Here is a 23,149-nt window from a genome sequence, read left to right as displayed (position 1 = left end):
CTGCTTTGAATTCAAGAATTTTAAGATTTTCATGGTTTCTCTTATCTAAAGTGTTTAACTGGGAAAGTAAATAAGTGAAAAGGGTCAAAGTGTTACATCACTGTTTTAACCAGTATTGCAAAAGGTAGATACAAATCACCATATTCATATTGAGTAAACTACTATTTGGCTCTGAACGCTATAAACATCGAGTGGAGTTTAGGAATTCTGTACCCTCCTGGCCTAGGAGCCAAATTAGCCCTTTGGCTTAATTTCATTCAGCTAGCCTTTGGAAATTTTTCCTTAAAGATGTAGTGTCTCGTTCGGTCTCATCCTTTAAAGATACGGAATATGTGTGTGCATGTATATATGTTATTGTGTGTGTGTACATATATGCATATATACGTAGTTATTTGATTGCAGTCTCCAGTGGCGATTTCTAGATGCTCTTACTTCAATGGCATTATTTGGGAAAGGAGCGGTCATACTCAGTCTCTTTGAGGAGAGGGAGGAAATGGAGCAGTTGCAGCCAAGTGACTGTGGTGAGGAAGAAATGACAGGCTAAGAGGACTTATGGAAGTGTTCAATCTATCCAATAACATTCAGAGAACAGGCTGAACTGGAGATGCTATTTTTATGGATAAAGGGGCCCTTAAGGAAGCGAGATGAAACAAGAGAGACAATGTTCAGGGAAAAAAGAATGGATGGACAGTCTATGTTGGTTAGCCATAGGGGATGAAAGTCAAATCTGCTTTAAGTTTGTATTAGGAACTCTGTATTACTTAACTATTTAGTAGGAGCATAAGATGTAAGGTTAAAAAAGCAGGAGTTCACTTTTATTGAGGACCTACTATGGTCTACGCAGTACATGTTAGCTCGTTTCCATACAGACAATTTAAGCGCTGTTTACCCTGCTCATACAGATGAGGATACTGGGGAATCTTAGCAATTAAGAAACTAGCTCAAAGATACACAGCTAGCAAAATAGTGAAATCAAGGCTCAGTGCAAAGACCTGCCTGTTTCTGCAGAAGTGATATACCTTTTCTATGATACCACTTTGACTTAAATTTCAGAATTTAGTCTAATACTTTTAACCATATTATAATTTTACAAAGTAATCTATTTTTAGCTAGTGCAAGAGAAAAATACACTGCAGGTAAAGGAATCTACTATGAGGGTGAGGAGATATTTAGACAAGCTATATTACTGAAAATATTTAAACATAATTATAAAAATAACTAATGTCTAAAACTTTAAAGCATTTTTTTTTTTAAAGATTTTATTTATTTATTTGAGAGAGAGAGAGAATGAGAGAGAGCACATGAGAGGGGGGGTCAGAGGGAGAAGCAGACTCCCTGCCGAGCAGGGAGCCCGATGCGGGACTCGATCCAGGGACTCCAGGATCATGACCTGAGCCGAAGGCAGTAGCTTAACCAACTGAGCCACCCAGGCGCCCAAACTTTAAAGCATTTCTAAGAACAATCTTAAGAGTGCCATTTTCTTATGAAAAAGGAAATTTTCATTATTTTCCTCTCAAAATGGATCTTGTATGAATTAATCACTAGACTAATTCATATGGACTTCATCAAGAATAACAAAACAGGGCGCCTGGGTGGCTCAGTTGGTTAAGCGACTGCCTTCGGCTCAGGTCATGATCCCAGGGTCCTGGGATCGAGTCCCATATCGGGCTCCCGGCTCAGCGGGGAGCCTGCTTCTCCCTCTGACCGTCTCCTCTCTCATGCTGTTTTTCTCTCGCTCGCTCTCAAATAAATAAATAAAATCTTTAAAAAAAAAAAAAGAATAACAAAACAGCCTATCTAAAGTAATTTCAATATAAAGGAAGTAAAAACTAAGTCAACTTCAAAGTTTCAGGGATATTTTACTTTCAAGCACTAAGATGTCCTTAGGAGATTAGAAATAGTACATACTACATTATGCAGCATACCTTTTCCATTAGCATATTTATGGTGAGTCAATTACAAACGTTACATAATATTCCATTACAGTTATATTATTGAGAAATAGGGTTCTTCACTTTCTTTAGGTTTTATTATTCAGTCTATGAACATGGTCTATGAACAATGGAATTGTTCATTTTAAAAACTGTTTAAGCATAGACTATCTTAGAATAATTCATCAGAAAAACATGGTCTAGTTAATAAGGTTATACTATTGGTTTTCAAAAAAACCAATTGTTTTCGGACATTAGGAATACCGTGGATACTGTTATGAAATAAATCATAAAAGGTTTGAATTTTGATTATGAAAGGTAACCACATTTAACCACTGTTTCAATGACTGTTTCACATGATTTATGCTTTCTACTCTAAAGAAGAAAATATTAAATCATACAATTGAACCCAAGTCAATAAGGTGAAAAAAAATCTGGATTTAGAAAATCTAAATCAGATCTAAAGGAGGCTGATTTGTATTATCGAAGGCTAATTGTCTTCACAGTAATTTATACGAAGTATTTAAAACATCCTGGATCATTTAAATTAAGAATACTCTTTAAGTTAAACAATCAAATTAACTCCCTTATAAAAATCCACCCCCAACATTTACTTATGTACCGAACACCTGCAAAACAGGTCAAATGTTCCTAAAACGGGTACATCTTGCACATCAATAGATACTTCTAGGAGCTGAGGCATAACTTAACGACATAAACCAAAAAGTTCACAAGGCAATCTGTCATACGATACGTATGCTGCAAATTCAGTTTAAGTCTTCATTCCTAAGGTCTCAACGAAAAAAAAATTGGGGAGTAGGGAGAGGATAGTCATTCGTCAAAAAAAAGAGCTTGTCCCTTCCAAAACCAAGCTCCATGTCATTTCTGGGTCAAATCCTGATAGGGAGTATCCGTGACAAACCACTTTTTTTTTTTTTCAATATGTAATAAGAGACTTTGGAAGTGGAAAAAATCTCAGGACAATCACTTAGTCTTGTTCTCTGCCTTCAGGCAGCTGAGACATTATAACACCCAGGAACGTACACCCTTCTTTAGGGAAAAGTGTGTGTGTATGTTTAAAGGCATACAGTAGCCGCAGAGATATAATCATTAGCACCTGGATATGTTAAAAAATTCTACCAGGGAGAAAAGAATGACACCATTTTCCCCGTTCCCGGTAGGTGGGCCTGGGGGATCCCAGCCACCTGCACTGACGCTAAATTACGTAAAGCAGCCCAGAGACTCCGCGAGAGGCGTCCCAGTCGGTTCTATGGAAACGAGAGACGCGGTGGCCTAGCGCGTTCCTGGCAGGGGATCGACCTGCGGCGCTGCGCAAACAGGGGGCGGGGGAAGCCGCTCAAGCCGGCACTGCAGAGACGCTCGGCGGCGGTCCTAGCCGCGGCAAGGGCGGGGCGGGGCGGGGTCTGCAGCCGCAGCCCACCAACGCGGGCGTAGAGCTCAGCGAGTCCGGGCCAGTGGGAACGGATGGTGGCTGCGGAAGGCAGGAGAAGCGGGCACGGCCAGCGCTCAACCCCAGCCCCTTCCCAATCTCAAAGGCAGGAGCCGCAGAAACTTTGGGGGCATGGAGGAAACAACCCCAGAGAGTCAGGGTACACTGTGTCTTCCGAGCTGAGGCCCTTTACCTTCCCTGCCGGAGAGTCTGGGATGCTTCCCTCGGGTGGCGGTGGTGGCTGGGGAGACGACTGCCGCTGCAGCACTCGTTGCCTCACTAATCCGGGCTCTGGGAAATAATTTCCCGCCGCGCGCTAGGCGGCCCCGGAAGCTATTGTATAATTTCCGGGTGGTTGTCAGTGACGCTCTCGAGCCGTCGTCAGGGTGGTCTGAGCGGGTGCCTGGCTGGATTCTGGCGGGCGGGCCAGGCTTCTGCTACGTCTGCGCCAGACTTGGGAGACTGGTAAGTGATTTTTCTATGTTGCCTCCTGGGCCTGATATTTCCGGCCGGTCGGGGAGCCGTGTAGCATCTTGGCAGGACCAAGAAGTGAGCGGGAGAGGGTTGAACCGGGAGGAGTCTTCATCCAACCCCATGGCGCTTGACCCTCTGCTGCTGGAAAAGGCCCTGGGATCCTGGCTTACCTCCTTCTTCACTAGCAATATCCGTCTCCAACTTGGAACTCGACGTCGGATCCCCAAGTGAGGCCGAAGACACTATATACCGCGACTTGTAGTGCCGAGTCTTTTTTCCAATATTCAAGGAGTGTCATTACTCTCCCATTGGCAGGGTTTAGTCACCCTTGATTCCCGAGAGCTACTTTACCATCTTTGTCCAGAGTACTGTTTCCATTGACCTGGGTCGCACCTTTTACAAACATTTTAGACGGGGAATGAGGGAGTCGTTCATGTTTAGAATTAAACGTTCCCGCCGCTGTTGGAATTGGGTAAGAAGGGGCTTTGTTTTCCTGACTACCATGAGCTAATGGGCTTTACGTACACGCTTTAGCTTTTTTCCGGAAACCTGTGATCAAGAAGATGCACTTGAGAACGAGTGCTCGCGCTCTGCTCCAGGTTTCCTAGATAATGAAGGATTCAGGAGAATTTGGGAGGGACGTCTGAGGTAACCACAATAGTTTTAAAGAGAAAATTGCTTCGGACAGAGGAATAATGTGAGAAGATGTGTTCTTTGAAACGAAGATTTGAACGTTGTAGGGAACCGTGGCTTCTTCTCTTTTTTGTAATGCGGTTTCTTCACGTAAGTAGTTTTCCCACTCTACCTTATATTTAAATCATCACTTTCCCCTAAAAGGCAGCTAATTTTGATTCCCCAGCCAGTTCCAAAAGAGTTCTCAAAATTACTGTACCATGAAGAAAAATGGAGTGTGTTCAGTTTAGAGTCCCTGATGCATTAGCCGAATTCCTTGTTACCTTTTGAGTAATGCAACCATAATGAGGACATCACATTGATACTCTAATCTTGTTGGATAATCGTTCAACCAACTTTTATAATCTTCTCATTTGGTCCCAATTTTGCCATGTTTATTTAATCTTGTGTTATTTCTCCAGCTGAAAGGATTGTAAATAATTTATGGGAGGCAGGGATTTTTTTTTTTTTTGTATTCTTGCTCTTGATTTGTGTTCTTTCAAATTAATACAGCCAACTACTAATACAAGTAGCTACAGTTTGCCACGCACTTTACATTCCTTAAAGTTACTACTGTCCTATAAGAAAAATCATATTACCCCTATTTTGCAAACATTTTATACTGAGACTCAAAGACATTGTGACGGAGACTGAAAGACATTCTCACAAATTATATAACTGACACAATTGAGATTTGAACATAGTCGACTGGACTCCAAACTTTGGCTCTTTTTACTGCTCTTTATACTCATAAATATCCCTAACGTGAATCAGTCTTTTCACTCAGGTAAAATTGGATAGGTACTATGTCACATTCAAAAGTCAAATGGATAGCAGAACTTGAGTATAAAGAGATTTTAGGGATGTATTAATGGGTTAAGGAATTCCTTAAGTTAATGTATTAAGGATTAAGGAATGTGTTAAGTATTTAAGATATTACCGTAGAGTAACTTTGACATATGCATAATCCCGTTTCTTTTGTTGGCCAGTTTGATCATCATCACTCAAATATAATCTCAAGACCATCAGTGTATAGGTGACTCTAAGTCCAGAATATCAGACGTCTCTTTAGTCAGCTTTGCACGCACCCGAGCGCGCGCACACACAGACGTGTATAATGTGTATGGAGAAAAAGAAAAAATGAGTGAATGAGCACAAACTTCATAAAATCTAACTTCGTAATGCCTGTGAGGAATTGTTATTTACTGGTTATTAGGAAAACTTATATTTCATTCATGTAACCCTCAGACAGATGGTGCTTATCACACATTTTAAGGGAGTATCCTTAATTAAACATACCCATTCCAGTATTTTATTTTATGTAGAGAAATAGAAATAGCCTAATTGTCAGGGAATTTACTAAAATCTCATTAAAATGACCAGTATTATAAATAATGTAGAACTTAATTATAAAGAATATCTTGTATAGACACAAGTATATATGTACAGCTAGTTTCATACTTAAATGCATTTTTTTTTTTTTTACATTTATCAACTTCACTATCTGAAAGATACTTGCTTTACATATCCCATAGGTAGATTTCAGGGATGTTTTGTTTCCAATCAAATTTCAGTGCTTATGAAGATTGAGATTGTATCTGTTTTGTCCATTATCTCATATCCAGCATTTAGCTCTGTGACTGGCATATAGTAGGGGCTCAATAAACATTTATTGAAGGAATGATTACTTTTTAAAATGTTATTTCGTAGAGAAGTATTTGTACATGTTTTTTTAAAAAAGGTCTTGCCATATAAATAAATGCATACTTATTTATTGTTCCTCACTTTGATGCTGAAATGTAATATCCACTCTACATTCATCCATAAAATGCTGTGTGGTCACCTGCAAAGAAAACTGGACAGTAAGATAGGAGATAAGAGAAACCCTAGCATTTATTGTTGCTTACTCTGCTATGTGGTGTTTCATTTTGTCCTCACAGAACTATAGGGTAAGTAGTAGTATCCTCGTTTTACAGATGAGAAAACTGAAACCGAGATAAGCTTTGTAAATCGTTCTATGTTACCACAGTCATTAAGTGCCAGAGCTGTGATTTGAGGCTGTTATCATAACCACTCTGCTATACTGCCTCCAATTGGATTTTAATCCTGGCTCACATAACTAGGTGTATACTCAGGGAAATTTATTTCTCTGAGGATCATTTCTCAAATATTCAGATTAATACTTGGGAGTCAGCTAAAGTCAGAGGATTTTACAGGTGGAAGGGACCTTATAGATCAGTTAACTGAACCCCAAGGTGTTATAGATTAAAAATTTGAGAATATACAAAGCTAAAAGGAAAAAGAAATGAAAAATTGCCCATGATTTTACTCCAACCACAGCCTAGCACCTGCCTACTAGCCCTCCCCCCAGTCTGTTGATCTGGTTAGGGAGCAATCCTTTCCTTCCTAGTGAATGGACACCTGTGACTTAGGGCCCAGGCCCAGTCAAAGATGGGAGAGGACCCTGAGGGGCCATCCAGCTTCCTATTTCTGGGGCTCCACCCTGAGAGGACATGGATTCACATCGATGGCGTGGGGATTGGTTTATAAATACCTTGTTCTGATAGGGTGGGGGCTGGGCACTGGCACCTAGCTGAGATGGCACTAGGGGTTTTGGTTTGACTGGGGGTGGGGATTCTCTTAGGCTGTGAGGTCTTCTTGTTTTCTCCATGGCTCCTGCCCCTTTCTGTGATTCTGAGCAACCACCTGCCCCTCTCTGGGCACTAGTTTCCCCATTTGAAGTCACACAATGGATTGGTTAAGGGACATTTGGCTCTCTCCCACGAGTGGCTCCAGGACCTCCATGATGGGGTCAGTCATGGGTCTCCTCTTCCTGACCTGCTTGTGCCCAGATCCCCAGTAGTACTCCTTCTGGAAAATCTTCCATATGCCTTATGCACAGAAAAACAAAACAAACACCACCACCAAAACAAACAAACAAAATACAAACACGCCACCTGCCTTTCAGTATTTAAATACACTGCTGAGTTACTTCGACATCCGGCTCTGACATACTGCACACTACTCGTAGGCTATGTCTTTTTAGAGGCTGGGAAACAACCGGGAATTAATCATTAGAAATGATGATTCTGCGGACTTCTGACTCACCTCATCAGGTGACTCTGGTTAAGGAAAGTGTTTGAGTGGTACAGTCAAAAGGCTGCAGTTGAATCAAGAGATTAAAAAAAAAAGGTAAAAATCAGCATAGTAATACTAAAAAGCCTCTGGAAGTGTGAAAAGAACACTGCCTCCCAGCCTCAACTGCTGATATGTTATTGGAGACAGGTTTTTGAAACAGAGCTCCAGCTATTTCTCTCGAAATTTTGGTTAAAGTACAAGTAGATAAGGGGAGAGGTGGCTCAGGAAATTAAGTTGCTAGTAGTGTATCTATAATATGTATGTATATGAAACATACATAGCTGTTTAAATCATTTGGTGGATTCTTTGCCGAATAACACTGTCAAGAAAATTAATTAAAACTAAACAGACAAAAGACATTGTCATTTTGATTAATTAGGGAAAGCAGTATAACGTAAAGCAGATGAATTCAGAGAAGACCTGCATATGAGCTCAAATTCATGAACTTATTATATATGATCTGGAAGGAGTTACATTTGAGCCCCAATTTGTTCATCTGTCAGTGGTAATACCAACTTTACAAATTTATTAGGATTAAGTGTGATAGTGTGTGAAAGCACACAGGTATCAGAAAAATGTTATTGGGGCGCCTGGGTGGCTCAGTTGGTTAAGCGACTGCCTTCGGCTCAGGTCATGATCCTGGAGTTCCGGGATCAAGTCCCTCATCGGGCTCCCTGCTTAGCAGGGAGTCTGCTTCTCCCTCTGACCCTCCTCCCTCTCATGCTCTCTGTCTCTCATTCTCTCTCTCAAATAAATAAATAAATCTTAAAAAAAAAATGTTATTAGGCATTTGTCTAGTTTTGTTGTGGCTTAATGTAATCTAATTGCTTTAAAGTAAGGTGGGGGACACCTGGGTGTCTCAGAGTTGATTAAGCATCTGACTCTTGATTTCAGCTCAGAACTTGATCTTAGGGTAGTGATTTCAAGCCCTGTGTTGCGCATTCAAATCCCAGGTCTGTCTCTAATTGTATGACTCTGGGAACGTTACTTTTCTGCTCTTAGTGTTTGTTTCCTTATTTGTAAAATAGAAATAGTAATAATGTGTTCATAAGCCTTGTGTGAAGATTAAATAATGATGCATACAGTTTAATATGGTGGCTGGACTTCTAAGCGCTTTCTTTGTTGACTCAAATTCCCAGAGAAGCAGATGCTAAGAGGGGATTAGATGTGCTAGAGGCTTATTAGGGAAAAGGCCTATGAAGGATAAAGGAAAGGGAGCAAGAGTAGGAGAGAAGTGCCTTCAGGCCTCAATGCAGGTCAGACAACCTGTGAAGAAGAGAAGGAAAGAAAGTGAGAAGAATGTCCAACTGCCGCACTATTCGAAGAAAGCTTCAGCGGGCCAATGGGGAGTATGTGTTCCAATGTCATCCGTTAGAGGAATCCCGTGTCCCCACAGTGCTCAATATAATGTTCGCTATTTGTAAAAATAACTGATAGTTGTCGCATGCTATAATTTACAAGTGTGTTTAAATTTCACCTCTTGACTTTTACTGTTTGCCCCAACCTCTAAGAAAGGTACAGTCCCAGCCAGACAGTGACGTTATTAACATTTGAGGCACATGTTCTTAGATGAACAACTTCTTATATTTTATAGTATACTTTTGTTAGCCAGAGAGCAGCTAAGAAATCAAAAGTTCCAAATAACAATTGGAAATAAAACATTACCTAAGCAACTGATATTTTGACGTTAGGTAGTTAAACAATATGCTGTTTAAATTTCTAAATTCAGGTAGCCAATAAATGTAACAATCCCCAAAACCTGAGTAATGTTAATATCCATAGTTTGAATATTAGCCCAAACATGAATATCCATTTTTCTTCTTCCCAAAGATACTTCTGTGGTTAAAAAGATCATGATATTTTACTTTTGTAGGTCACCCCTACTCTCTTTTGTTGTGCTTAATAAGCAATTGTAGACATTAGTCAATTCAATGCTTTTCAAATGGCAGGTTATAATCCATCAAGTGAGTACTAGCCTGCATTTTTATTTTAGATATACATGACTTTAGGATTTGGATATAAAATGTGTTTGTTACTGTGCGTTAGAGTCGAATTTTAAAGCAAGAGATTTAGACTAACTTTCATATCTTACATAAGGAAATGAAGACTAAAGAGGTAGTTTAACTTGCCCAGATAACTCAGGAAATATGTGACTTGAGCCAAAAGTTAGGTCTTAAGAATCTAAATTTAGGGCTCTTTTTCATCATACTTCCAAGAAAAGACTTACTGTTTGCTTCTTTTAGGGGACATAATTACTCTATTTTCTAGTTGGTTAATATGGCCATCCTTTTCTGTCACTGGCATTGTTTGCTAAGATTTACTGAAAAGGCTCTTCTCTGACCATTCAGAGAGGTTGTACAGCTGAAGTTGTTCCTAGCAGTTAGCAGCCATGCAACGTCACCTGAAATTACTTTCCATTTTCCCTTTGGGGAACGCAGCTAATCCAACAGTGTAAGTCTGGAGTGTACCTAATTTAAACTGAGGAGTGACAGGAGCTATTTTGAGGAGCATTCTACTGACAAATTATTAATTTTTACTAATATCAGTGAATATTCTGTGCTTCATTGTCATGACATTCTTTACTCATGTTCCTTGCTTTTTTAGACTTCAGCTCACTAAATAATATTTTTTAAATGCAAGTTTGTTGTATAATCCACATGATAATTTATTCCTTTATAATTTCGTAAAGCATCAATTACTTCATTTTCTTTTTTTTTTTTTTAAAGATTTTATTTATTTATTTGAGACAAAGAGAATGAGAGACAGAGAGCATGAGAGGGAGGAGGGTCAGAGGGAGAAGCAGACTCCCTGCTAAGCAGGGAGCCCGATGTGGGACTCGATCCCGGGACTCCAGGATCATGACCTGAGCCGAAGGCAGTCGCTTAACCAACTGAGCCACCCAGGTGCCCCAATTATTTCATTTTCTAGCATACATTCATAACTGCTCTCAAAAATGCCTGTGGCCTATTTAACTGCTCAAGGGTGAACTCCCTCTGCTAATCACAGAATTGACTGGTAAAGAATTTGGGAGTGGGGTTCTCTGTAAATGGAGCCCTCCTTCCATGCCCTGTTCTTACGTTGCCTTCTCTACGCTGGTATCAGTGAGGCTGCCTCAGCTTATTCCTTTGATAAACTTTATCTGATCATGATCTTTCTGGGACTTTCTCATTTATCTTCCTCAGAAGTTCTCAGACTTTTAGTTTAGGAATCCTTTACACTGTTAAAAATTACTGTTGACCTCAAAGAGTTTTTATGTATGTAATTCTATCTACTTATATTTATTATATTATAAATTAAAATTAACTTTTTAAAAGTAGTTAATTCAATAATAAAGCCTTATGTGTTAACATATAGAGCATTTTTAAAAAATGATTATATTTTCCCAAAGAAAGTTTTTGTGGAAGAGTGACATCATTTCATGTTTTTGCAGTGTCTTTAATGTCTGGCTTAAAGAAGAGAGCTGAATTCTCAGATCTGCTTCTCTATTCACACTGTTGTGATATGTGGTTTTGGGTTGAAGTAAGTGAACAAAATCCAACCTTATACAGACATACAGTTGGAAAAGAAAGGAGTATTTTAGTGGCCTTTTCAGATAGTTGTGAATGTTTTTCTTTGATCCTATACCCAAACTTACTAAGTGGTGGTTTTTTAAAGTTTAATTGCAATGTGATATCTGAAACCCTGTCAGTGAACTTTTTGTAATCTGTAACTTTAAAATGTCCTTGGTCCATCTTGCACTTTCAATGACTCTTTTACATTCATGTGATTTTGTTATATAATGCATCGGCCATGTGAAAATATTGATTCATTGAGGTAAGCTGATCTTCCAAATTTTAATACATTTCGTTATGTTATCAAAAATACTATTTGTTAACATCAGCAGTCTCATCAGGAAAATTTAAAAATATTGGGAAGCTGTCCATCTGACGATATGTGAATTTTCCAAAATTCTTATTTTTTCTTTGAAAACTCTAATTTTATCATTGACAACAAATGCTGTCTAAAGGTTTCCTTGAAGCGAGAGCTCAATTTGGTTAATTTTGAAAAAATGTGTGGTGTACTCAGAGGTTGAACTAATAACTACTAATTTTTACTGCCTCATCGAAGACATTGTTAAGTAAACCTGGCTTTACTTTTTATTGTAGCTGTGTGGTGGTGAAAAAATATGACTACAGTAGTAAGCAGGATAATATCCCCCCCTCCCCCAGATGCCTACGTCCTGATTCCTGGAACCTGTGACTATGTTAGGTTATAGCGCAAAGAGGAATTAAAGTTGCTAATCAGTTTACCTTAAAATAGTGAGATTATCCTGGATTATCCAAATTGGTCCAGTGTAATCACAGTGGTTCTCAAAAATGGAAGAAGGAGGCTGAAGAGGAATTCAGAGTAATCCAATATGAAAAGGACTCAACCCACAGAGCTAAATAGAAAATGAGGAAAGTGGGCCATGAGCCAAGGAATGAGAGCAGCTTCTAAAAGCTACAAAATGCAACGAAACAATGCATCCTCTTTAGAGCTTCCCCAAAGGAATGCAACTCTCCTGACCATTTCCTTTTAGCCTGGTGAGACCCATTTTAAGACTTATAACCTAGAGAACTGTAAGATAATATAGTTCTGTGGTTTTATGGCAGTAAATTTGTGGGAAGTAATTACAGCAGCAATAGAAAACTGATACAACTAATACAGTTTGGAGACTACAGTCTGGGTCTGGGCATTATTGCTTTTGCACTATCAGTACAAACATCAAACCTAGTGAATAGCATATGTCTTCTTATTATGAAAATTGTTTTGAACTTTTGAACCCCATGTAAGAATACTGGGACTCCATCAAAAATCTGTGTACCACACTTTGGCATCGCTTTAACTTTTCCTTTGTGCTTCCTGTATGTCAACCACTTGACTAGGTACTAAGATGCAAAAATTAAGAAGGCACAGTCTGATCTTATGAAGATTCAGTTTAAGGGCTCCTGGGTGCCTCAGTCAGTTAAACATCGGACTCTTGGCTTCGGCTCAGGCCATGATCTCACTGGTCATGGGATCCAGTATACCCCCCCCTCCCACCCGGTGGGTATTGGGCTTAAAGATTCTCTCCCTCTGTCCCTGCCCCCACTCATGCATGCACACTCATGCTCTCTCTCAAACAAATAAAATCTTGAAAAGAAAATTCAGTTTAGTGGGTTGAGAGTTGTAAGCAAATCAGTGATTACAGATAGCACAAAATGACTGGTGCCCTAACTAGTATATTTAAGTGAAGTAGAGACCTAAAACCTGTTGTCATGTGCTTTTGGTCTAGTGGGAGATATTACAAAAATAATTACAAGATGCAAAGTGCTATTAAGGAAATACTACGAATGACAGGATGAGGGAGAGATGTTTACATTCCCACTAGCAGATTCTGCGAGTTTTTGTTTCTCCTCATCTTCCCCAATACTTGTTATTGTCTGTCTTTTGATTATAGCCATTCTAGTGACTTATGAAGTGGTATCTTTTGTGGTCTCAATTTGCATTTATCTAATAACAGAGCATCATTTTACTTACTTGTTGGCCATTTGTATATCCTTGGAGAAATGTCTATTCAAATCCTTTGCCATTTTTAAATTGAATTACCTGTCACTTTATTGTTGAGCTGTAATAGTTCTCTAGATTCTGGGATACTATTCCCTTATCAGATACTTGATTCACAAACATTTTCTCCCATTCTGTAGATTGTTGTTTCACTTTATTGATGGTGTGCTTTGAAGCACAGATTTTAATTTTTATGAAATCCAGTTTACCCGTTTTTTTCTTTTGTTGATTCTGCTTTTGGTGTTTTAGGAGACCATTGCCCAACCTACTAAGTTTTACCAGTGATTTCTTTTAAAAATTTTCTATACTTCAGTTCTTATATTTAGGTGTTAGATCAATTTTGAGTTAATTTTTGTGTATCTTGTGATAGAGGAGTCTGACATTTCTTTTGCATGTTGGTATTCAGTTGTCTCACCAACATTTCTTGAAAAGATTTACCTTTCCCTATTGAACTTTCTTGAAATTCTCATCAAAAATCAGCTGGACATGTATGGGTTTATTACTGTACTATAAATTCTATTCCATTGATTATATGTCTATCCTTAAGCCTATCCTATCACACAGTCTTGATTACTGAAGCTCTGTGGTAAGCTTGGAAAAATGGGAAATGTGAGTTCTCTTTGTTCTTTTTCAAGATTGTTTTTGCTATTCTGGGTCCCTTGTATTTCCATATGAATTTTAAGACTATTTTGTTAATTTCTGCAAAATAAGCAGCTGAGATTTTGATAGGGATTGCATTCATTCTGTACATTAATTTGGGAGGTTTACATCCCAAATTAATGTATAGATACAATGTTACTATATCTTTCAGTCCATAAGACATGGACTTTTCATTTATTTAGGTCTAAGTCAGTTTTTTGAAATGAGGTTTTGTACTTTGAAATGAATGTCTTGCACTCCTTTTGTTAAAATTTTCCAAAGTATTTTATTCTACTTGATGCTGTTGTAAATGGAATTGTTTTCCTAACTTTTTCAAATTCATTTCACCTCAGTGCTAGCATACAGAAATACAATTGAGTTTTATTAGTCTGATGTCTTACAAACTTGGTTGAATGTATTTGTTAGCTCCAATAGTTTGGATTTTTTTTTTTTTTTTAAGAATTCCTTAGAATTTTCTACATATGAGATCATGTCATCTATAAGTGAAGATAATTTTATTTCTTCCCTTCAGATCTGGATGCCTTTTATTTACTTTTCTTGCTTAATTGCCCTGACTAGAACTTCCAGTACGGTGTTGAATGGAAGAGTTAAAAATGGACCTTCTTGTCTTGTTCCTGATGTTAAGGGCAAAGCTTTTAGCCTTTTACCATTATGAGGTCAGCTGTGGATTCTATTCCTAGGTTTGTTGATTGGATTTCGACACATTCTTCTCTGCACCTATTCAGAACATCATGTAGTTTTCGTTTTTTATTCTGTTAATAAAGTGTATTACATTGATTCATTTTCTTTTGTTGATTCAACCTTATATTCCTGTGATGAATCCTACTTAGTCGTGGTGTATAATTCTATTCACATGTTGTTGGATTCAGTTGGTTCTATTTTGTTGAGTATTTTTGCCTTTAAATTCATAAGGGCTATTGGTTTATAGTTTTCTTGTAATGTTTTTGTGTAGTTTGGTATCAGGGTAATACTTGCCTGAGAAAATGAGTTGGAAAGTGTTCTCTCCTTCTCTATTTTTTGCAAGAATTTGTGAAGGATCTTAATTCTTCTTTAAATATTTGGTAGGATTCACCAATGAAGCCACCTGGCCCTGGGCTTCTCTTTTTGGTAAGATTCTGATTATTTTCATTCTGTTTGTTATAGGTCTGTGCATAATTTTTTTTTTTTTTTTTAAATTTTCAGTCATTGCAGTACTTGGTGTCTTTCTAGGAGTTTGTCTATTTTGTCTAGATTATATAATTTGATGATATACAGTTTATAGTATCCTCTTATAATCTATTTCTCTAATGTCGGTAATGTCCCCACTTTCATTCCTAATTTTAATAATTTCAGTCATCCCTCTTTTTTTGGGGGGGGGAGTCAGTCTAGCTAAAGATTTGTTAACGTTGTTAAAGACTCAACATTAGTTTCATTGATTTTACTCCGTTGTTTTTCTCTTCTCTTTTTATTTACTTCAAATCTAATCTTTATTGTTTCCTTCTGCTTGCTTTGTGTTTAGCTTGCTCTTCTATTTTCTGAAGGTTGAGGGTTAGGGTATTGATTTTAGATCTTTTTTAATATAGGTTTTAGTCTGCAGTTTTATTTTCTTGTGATGTATCTGTTTGGCTTTGTTAGGGTAATACTGCCATTATAGAATGAGAAAGATTTCTTTCCCTTGTTTTCTGAAAGAGTCTGTGAAATGTAGGAATTATTTCATGTTTTTTATTTAGTAGAATTTACCATTGAAGCCTTTGGGACTTTGCTCTTCCTTGTGGGGAGATTTTGAATGACTGTTTTATCGTCTTTACTTGTTTTAGGTCTATTCAATTTTTACATTACTTCTTAAGTCAGTTTGGTCATTTATGTCTTTCTAAGAATGTGTCTCTTTCATCTGTGTATCTAATTTGTTAGCATAAAGTTGTTCATTTGTTGTCTCACAATCCTTTTGATTTCTGTAGGTCATTAGTGACATCATTTTCATTTGCTATTTTGGTAATTTGTGTCTTTTTTCTTTCTTTAAAACGATTTATTTATTTTAGAGAGAAAGAGAGAGAGTCTGCATGAATGGAGGGAGGGACAGAGGGAGAGGGAGAGAATCTTCAAGCAGACTCCCCGCTGAGTGTGGAGCCTGCATGGGGCTTGATGATCTCACAACCCTGAGTCATGACCTGTGCAGAGATCAAGAGTCAGTTGCTTAACTCACTGGGCTACCCAGGCACCCCTGTGTTTTTGTTGTTGTTGTTGTTGTTTTAATTCTTGATCAGTCTTGTTAACAGTTGGCAGTTTTGTTGATCTTTTCAAAGAACCAACTTTTTTTTCTGTTTTATTTCTGCTCTAATCTTCTGTGTTGCCTTTCTACACTGCTTTTTTTTTGTTTTTTGTTTTTTGGAGGTTTGAACTTGAGTAAGACATTTATAAAAATGTAGACAGGGGCAGTGTCCTCCCCAGCCCAGGTGCCATTAGACATATCACAAGAGACTGAAAACTCAACAGCGGGGGAAGGCTGGACACTCAGGATTTGGGAATGTAGGCACCCCACATTTTGGCTCAGGGATTTGGGGAGTAGAGTAAACAAAACCTACTTGGAAAAGAATTGGGGAAGAAACCCAGTGATTGCTTTCTGCAGGGGTAGGGACAGGAGAGATAGGGCCAGCGGCAGGAGCATTTCACATCACTAATCTAACTTTGGAAACTGCAAGGGACCATCTTTAACTGACCTTAAGAGGAAGGTCAGATGAATGATGGGAGAATCCACAGGAGGGAAAAAGAGAGGGAACATGGCTGGGAAGGGGCAATAGCCCCTTCCTTTCTGGGCACAGGAAGGCAGCCACGGCACCAGGTCCAGGCAGTGACCTCAGTAGGACAGCATAGTCTTTGCAGCTTAGAGATCACCCATTTGCCCTCACCCAGCTACTCATTCTCCTCCCTGGCAGGTGTAGGGCCACTCTTCTGCCCAGAGGGAGTGGACAGCTCTGCAGCCTGGGGCCCTGCCTCTTCTTTGTCCCCTCCCTTGGAGGCAGCACTAACCTCTACCCCCTTGGCCTGGGGCTCCTGGCTTTCAGGGGGGACAACAGCCTTCCCTTCCTGGGCTGTGCCTTCCTCGCTGCAGACACCGATCTCCCCCTGCTCCTGCTCTTCCTCTGTCGGTGAGGGGGCAGATGAATCACCCCTACCCTCCTTCCAATTTCTCCTGAAGGACAGACCACCCAATTTGAAAGGCTTCTTGAAAGAGAATTTATTTTTCTTCTTCTTGGGGTTCTTCTTGGTGGGGGCATCCCCCTTGACTACAGTGCCCTGGCTAGGGGTTGCTGGCTCGATGGCATCGCCAGTGGCCCCTGCTGCCTCATCTGTTCCGTTCACAGGGGGCGACTACCCTTCACCCTTGGGGTAGAAGTCTGCGTTGCTTTTCATCTGGCCATTCTCCTGTCCTTTGGCCTTACCCAGGGAAGCACCTTCTTCCTCCTTGGTGTCCTTCTTGGTGGTCACGTTGCCCCTTGGAGCCTTGGAGCTCTGGCTGCCCCTGGTGGTGGTGGTGGGGGGAGCTGAGGTGCCCGGGGCCACCCTGGGCTCGTGCCACAGGGGATAGTTCTGCCGGGTGGGCCACCAGCGGAGGGCTGGGGCTCACGCCAGAGAGGGAGGGGGATGGGGTCGGGGGAAACGAGCTGCACCCCTCTCCGCTCCGCATGCCAACCTGGCTAGCTGCCTGGCTGCCCCCGCCACCTCTCCGCTCAGTGCCAGAATGCCCTATACACTGCTTTCTGTGTATCCCATAAAACGTGAGATGTTTTGTTTTGACTATCATTCACTAAACATTTTTTTTGAATCCCTTGTGATTTCTTTTTTGACTTATTTAGAAGTATATTCTCTAACTTCCAAATATTGAAGATTTTCCAAGTTTTCTTCCATTTATTGATTTCTCATTCTTTTCTACTCATAGAACATACTTTTTATGATCTTATTTAAAATTTACTGAGACTTGTTTTATGACCTGGTATATGGTCTATTTTAGAAAATATTTTTTGGCATTTGAAAAAAAATGTATTGTGCCATCATATGAGAGTTATGTTGAGTAGGTGAACAATATTTTCTAATACTCTTGCTGATTTTCTGTTCTATTAGTTTTTGCTAGGAGACTATTCAAATATCCAACTCTACTTGTTAAATGGTTTATTTCTTTTTTCAGTTCTGTCATTTTTTGCTCCACTGATTTTGGTGCTTTGTCTTAGGTGCATATACATTTATAAGCATTATTTTTTCTGATGTACCTTTGATCATTTTGAAATATCCCATTTTTCTCAAATATTATTTGGCTTCAGGTCCAACATGGGGCTCAAATTCATGACCCTGAAATCAAGAGTTGCATGTTTTACCAACTGAGCCAGCCAGGTGCCCCTCAAATACTATTTTTTAAAGCCTGTTTTGTTTAATATTAGTGCAGTAACTCCAGCTGTATTATGGTTACTGTTTGCATGGCATACCTTTTACGATCTTTTTGTCTGAATGTAAGGTACATCTTTTTATTTATTTTATTTTATTTTATTTGTTTATTATGTTAATCACCATATATTACATCATTAGTTTTTCATGGAACTCTATATCAAAAGGTACATCTTTTTAGATGATATATAGTAGCATCTTGCTTTTTTATCTACTTTGATAATTTCTTTTTTATTTTAATTTTAATTTTTTAAGGTATTTATTTGAGAGAGAGCATGAGAGAGAATATGAGAGAGAGAGTGCACAAGCAGGGGCGAGGGGTAGAGGGAGAAGCAGACTCCCTACTGAGCAGGGAGCCGGATGCAGGCCTTGATCCCAGGACCCTGGGATCATGACCTGAGCTGAAGGCAGACACTTAATGACTGAGCCACCCAGGCACCCTAATTTTAATTTTTTTTTTTTAAGATTTTTATTTTTTAGTAATGTCTGCATCCAACACGGGGCTCAAACTCCCAACTCTGAGATCAAGAGTCACATGCTCTACTGACCGAACCAGCTAGGCGCCTCTTACTTTGACAATTTCTACCTTTTGATTGAGGTGTTCAGACGATTCACATTTAATGTACTTTTTAGTATGGTTGGGTTTACATTTTCCATTTTGCTGTATTTTTAATATGATTTCTGTCTTTTTTCTTTGAGGCTTATTTTATTTTTTAAAGGTAGATTTATTTATTTTAGAGAGAGAGGGCAAGAGCGAGTGTGTGAGTGCTGAGGGGAGAGGCCGAGGGAAAGGGAGAGAGAATCCTAAGCAGACTCCAGGCTGAGAGCAGAGCTGAATACAGAGCTCAATCCCAGGATCCTGAGATCACGACCTGAGCTGAATACAAGAGTTGGGTACCCAGTGAACTAATCCACCCTGGCACCCTGTAGCTCATTTTATTTTATTTTGCAGTGGAGTATAATTGATACACAGTGCTAGTGTCAGGTGTACAGCATAGTGATTTGACAAGTCTGTACATTATTTTATGCTCCCCCACAAGTGTAGTTACATCTGTCAGCATGCAGTGCTGTTACAGTACCATTGACTATATTTTTTAGGCTGTACCTTTTATTCCCCTGCCTTACCTATAACTGGAAGCCTGTATCTCCCACTCCCTGCCACCCATTTTGCCCACCCCTCCACCCCCTCCTCTCTGGCAGCCATCATTTTGCTCTTTGTATTTATAGGTCTGATTATGTATTCATCTTTTGTTGTCGTTTATCATTCATTTGGGTTTTTGGATTGCACATATAACTGAAATCATATGGTGTATGTCTTTCTCCGTCTGACTTCTTTTACTTAGCATAATAGGTCCATTGATGTCACAAACAGCAACGTCTCATCCTTTTTTATGATAAGTGATATTCCTGTGTGTGTGTGTGTATGTATATGCGTGTGTATGTGTGTATGTATATATATGTGCATACCACATCTTCTTTATCCATTCATCTATTGATGGACAATTGGGCTGCTTCCATGTCTTGGCTATTGTAAATAATGATGCAGTAAACATAGGGGTGCACATATCTTTTCAAATTAGTGTTTTCATTTTCTTTGGATAAATACCCAGGAGTGGAGTTATTGGATCATATTGTATTTCTATTTTAAGTTTTTTGAGGAAACTCCATACTGTTTCCCACAGTGGCTGTATCAATTTACATTCCCACCAACAATGTACAAGATTCCTTTTTCTCCCTATCTTTTCCAATCCTTGTTATTTCTTGTCTTTTTGATTTTAGCCATCCTGAAAGGTGTATAGTGATACCTCATTATGATTTTGTGGTTTTTGATTTGCACGTCTCTGATGATGAATAATGTTGAGCATCTTTTCATGTGTCTGTTAGCCATCTGTATGTCTTTGGAAAAAATATCTTTTCAGAACTTCTGCCCATTTTTAATTGGATTATTTGGCTTTTTTGGTGCTGAGTTATATGAATTCTTTACATATTTTGGATATTAACCTTTTATCAGATATATCATTTGCAAATGTCTTCTCTCATCCAGTAGGTTGCCTTTTTGTTTTGATGTTTTCTTTCACTGTGCAAAAGCTTTTTATTTTGATGTAGTCCCAATAGTTTAATTTTGCTTTTGTTTCCCTTGCCTTAGGAGACATAGCCAGAAAAATGTTGCTATTGCCAATGTCAGAGAAATTACTGCCTATGTTTTCTTTTAGAAGTTTTATGGTTGCATGTCTCACATTTAGTCTTTAATCCATTTGGAGTTTAGTTTGTGTGTGTGGTGTCAGAAAGTGGTCCAGTTTCATTCTTTTGCATGTTGCTGTCCAGTTTTCCCAACACCATTTATTGAAGAGACTGTCATTTCTCCATTGTATGTTCTTGCCTCTTTTGCCATAGATTAATTGGCCATATAATTGTGGGTATATTTCTGGGCTCTCTGTTCTGTTCTACTGATTTATGTGTCTGTTTTTGTGCTAGTACCATACTGTTTTGATTATGGCTTTTGTAGTATATCTTGAAATTTGGAATTGTGATATTTCCAGTTTTTTTGTTCTTTCTCAAGATTGCTTTGGCTACTCAGAGTCATTTGTGTTTAGTATTATTTGTTCTAGTTCTGTGAAAAATGCTGTTAATATTTTGATATGGCTTGCATTAAATCTGTAGATTGTTTTGAAAAGTATGGACATTTTAACAATATTCTTCCAGTCCATGAGCATGGGATATCTTTTTATTTGTGTCATTCTTCAATTTCTTTCTTCATCAGTGTTTTATAATTTTTAGAGTACAGGTCTTTCACCTCCTTGGTTAAATTTATTCCTAGGTTTTGGTTTGTTTGGGGTTTTTTGCTTTGTTTGTTTTGTTTTTGGATTTTGGGTGGAATTGTAAATGGAATTGTAAATGGAATGTAAATGTAATGGGTATGTTTATCTTAAATTTTATTTCTGCTACTTCATTAGTAGTGTATACAAATGCAGCTGATTTCTGGGTATTAATGTTGTAACCTGCAACTTTACTGAATTCATTTATTCTGTTTTAAGATTTTATTTATTTATTTGAGAGAGAGAATGAGAGAGAGAGAGAGCGCACATGAGAGGGGGGAGGGTCAGAGGGAGAAGCAGACTCCCTGCTGAGCAGGGAGCCCAATGTGGGACTCTATCCCGGGACTCCAGGATCATGACCTGAGCTGAAGGCAGTCGCTTAACCAACTGAGCCACCCAGGTGCCCTCATTTATTACTTCTAATAGTTTTTGGTAGTGGCTTCTGTCTTTTTAATTTCTTCTACCTTGGCTGCCTTCTTTTGTATTAAATATTTTTAACATATGCACATTTTTATTTTTAGTATAACTACATTTTAATTAATTTCTTCTAGTTTGCTCTAGCCAATAAAATCTACATCTTAATTTATCACAACGAACTTAATACCAACCAGTTTATACAACTTAATTATGATAAAATATAAAAACTTTGTTCCAATATAGTTATATTCCTTCCTCATCTTGTTTGCTATTATTATCATATGTATTAACATATGTGTTACAAACTAAACAATATATTGTTATAATTATTTTTTTATGCAATTAATGAAAACAAATACAATATTTTTAGTTTTGTGGGTTGGTTTGTTTGGTCTTTTTTTTGGAAACACTCTGTCCAGTGTAGGGCTCGAACTCAAAACCCTGAGATCAAGAGTCACGTGCTCTACCAACTGAGCCTACCAGGCGGTCTTTTATATTAACCCACATATTCACCATTTCTGGACCTCTCTATTTCCTACTCTGCACTTAGATTAACATGTGGTGTCATTTTCTTTAAGCTGAAAGATTTCCTTTAGTATTTAAGACAGGTCTGCAAGCAACAAAGTCTCAGTCTTTATTTCATCTTCAGCTTTAAAAGCGATGGCTTTATTTTGTCTTCAATTTAAAGGATAGTTATTCTTGATATAGAATATACAGTGGGCAATTTTTTTCCGGCCCTTTGAATTTCTTCAGTGATGGACTTCTGGCCTCCATTGTTTCATTGATGCTCTTTTATATGTGATTTAATTTTGTCTTGCTGCTTTGAAGATTTTCTGTTTGTCTTTATAATTCAGTAGTTTGATTATGCTATGTCTAGGTATTAATTTCTCTATATTTGTCCTACTTTGAGTCTCTTGAATTTCTTTGGTAAGTATATTAATATTTTTCATCAAATTGTATGTTTGTGTCCTTTATTTCTTCATGTATTTTTTCTATCCCTCTGTCTTCACTCCTGGGATACTCATTACATGTTTGTTTTTTTTCTAATATTTATTTATTTGAGAGAGAGAGACAGATGGAGGTAGGGACAGAGATCAGGAGCAGGGAAGAGAGGGAGAAGCAGGCTCCCTGCAGGGAGCCCAAAGCAAGGCTTAATCCCAGGACCCTGGATCATGACCTGAGCCAAAGGCCAGGAGCCCCTCATTACATGTTTCTTGATATGGTTTTGATTGTCCCAAATGTCTCCGAGTCTTTGTTCACTTATATATTTATTTTTTATTTTATTATGTTATGTTAATCACCGTCCATCATTAGTTTTGATGTAGTGTTCCATGATTGTTTGCATATAACACCCAGTGCTCCATTCAGTACGTGCCCTCCTTAATACCCATCACTGGGCTAACCCAACCCCCCACCCCCTCCCCTCTAGAACCCTCAGTTTGTTTCTCAGAGTCCATAGTCTCTCATGGTTCATCTCCCCCTCCGATTCCCCCCCTTCATTTTTCCCTTCCTGCTATCTTCCTCTTTTTTTTTTTAACATATAGTATATTATTTGTTTCAGAGGTACAGGTCTGTGATTCAACAGAGTCTTTGTTAATTTAAAAAACATT

The 23,149-nt window shown here is 38.6% G+C and overlaps 2 protein-coding genes and 1 pseudogene across 6 annotated transcripts in view; 1 reads left to right on the top strand and 2 right to left on the bottom strand.

Annotated features, from left to right (window-relative positions):
- Positions 1-3,768, bottom strand: part of SLF1 (SMC5-SMC6 complex localization factor 1) — an 83,087-nt gene extending 79,319 nt beyond the window's left edge. The window contains exon 1 of the mRNA XM_045898672.3: positions 3,575-3,768. The gene's annotated coding sequence lies outside the window, so the exon portion shown is untranslated. The remainder of the gene's footprint in view (positions 1-3,574) is intronic.
- The window catches only part of KIAA0825 (KIAA0825 ortholog), a 403,169-nt gene continuing 383,761 nt past the window's right edge, over positions 3,742-23,149 (top strand). For 3 of the 5 annotated variants that reach the window (XM_064596374.1, XM_064596372.1, XM_064596375.1), the window contains exon 1: positions 3,742-3,846. The gene's annotated coding sequence lies outside the window, so the exon portion shown is untranslated. Of the gene's footprint in view, positions 3,847-3,903; positions 4,639-23,149 lie in introns of those variants that run through there. The other 2 variants (XM_045898686.3, XM_064596373.1) reach the window with 2 other exon arrangements.
- Positions 16,780-18,382, bottom strand: LOC123835292 (MARCKS-related protein-like; annotated as a pseudogene).

The sequence above is a fragment of the Mirounga angustirostris genome, unplaced genomic scaffold, assembly GCF_029215605.1.
Source record: "Mirounga angustirostris isolate CCGP_5_RB_7025 unplaced genomic scaffold, mMirAng1.0.hap1 SCAF_7, whole genome shotgun sequence".
NCBI lineage: Eukaryota > Metazoa > Chordata > Mammalia > Carnivora > Phocidae > Mirounga > Mirounga angustirostris.
This window is presented reverse-complemented; position numbering and strand designations above follow the sequence as displayed.